The sequence below is a fragment of the Tigriopus californicus genome, chromosome 6 (assembly GCF_007210705.1).
Source record: "Tigriopus californicus strain San Diego chromosome 6, Tcal_SD_v2.1, whole genome shotgun sequence".
In the NCBI taxonomy this organism is placed as follows: Eukaryota; Metazoa; Arthropoda; class Copepoda; order Harpacticoida; family Harpacticidae; genus Tigriopus; species Tigriopus californicus.
Window position 1 is genome coordinate 10,898,127 of NC_081445.1, and position 674 is coordinate 10,898,800.

Sequence of the window (674 nt, forward strand, 5' to 3'; positions counted from 1 at the left end):
ATCAAATAGACAAATAAGGAAAAGGTTGAGTGGTTAAAATGTGGACAAGGGAATAAAATAGTTGACAAGAACGTGATCTCACAGCAATATTGAGTTGAATTTTGTTCTATTTTATTTTCTTTATTTACGGACTTCCTCACAGCACTGGGGGTGGGATCCCGAGCATTCAAGTGGGAAAAAGGTATCAATTCGACTTGATTTTAAATTCATATAATATTTGATCCACCAACGAACTAGAGTTGGCAGATCTGGCTAGCCCTTGAATATAGGTTGGTTCAGTGCACATGGGAAACATAAAGAGTGAATTCACAAGCACTACAGAAACAGGCGGATAGAGGTGAAGATGGATGTCTTGGTTTCTGGTGTGAAGCTGGTGGGCCAGATTGAGTAGATACTTTATCAGCTTCCGTCGTTGATGGAATTTGGCTATGAGCCGAACAACGGTGAGAGATTTTCCAGCTTCCACATTGACAAACGAGTCGTCGTCCACTTTGAATAGAATGTCTTTCTAAAAGATTAAATTAAACTTTTAGAAAAATGCCATGGATGAAGTTATAGCATAATGACATCGACATGAAAATAGAGTGAGTTTTTCAAGTGATGAAAATTTTACTATGAGCTACGTCCAGTGAAACAATGTGGGCAAATAAATTTTGGATAAAAATCTCCGGGTT

General features: G+C 38.0%; 1 protein-coding gene across 1 annotated transcript in view; it reads right to left on the reverse strand.

The window, feature by feature from the left end:
* LOC131882637 (uncharacterized) overlaps positions 1 to 674 on the reverse strand; it is a gene marked incomplete in the record, with an annotated part of 7,426 nt that overhangs the window by 698 nt on the left and 6,054 nt on the right.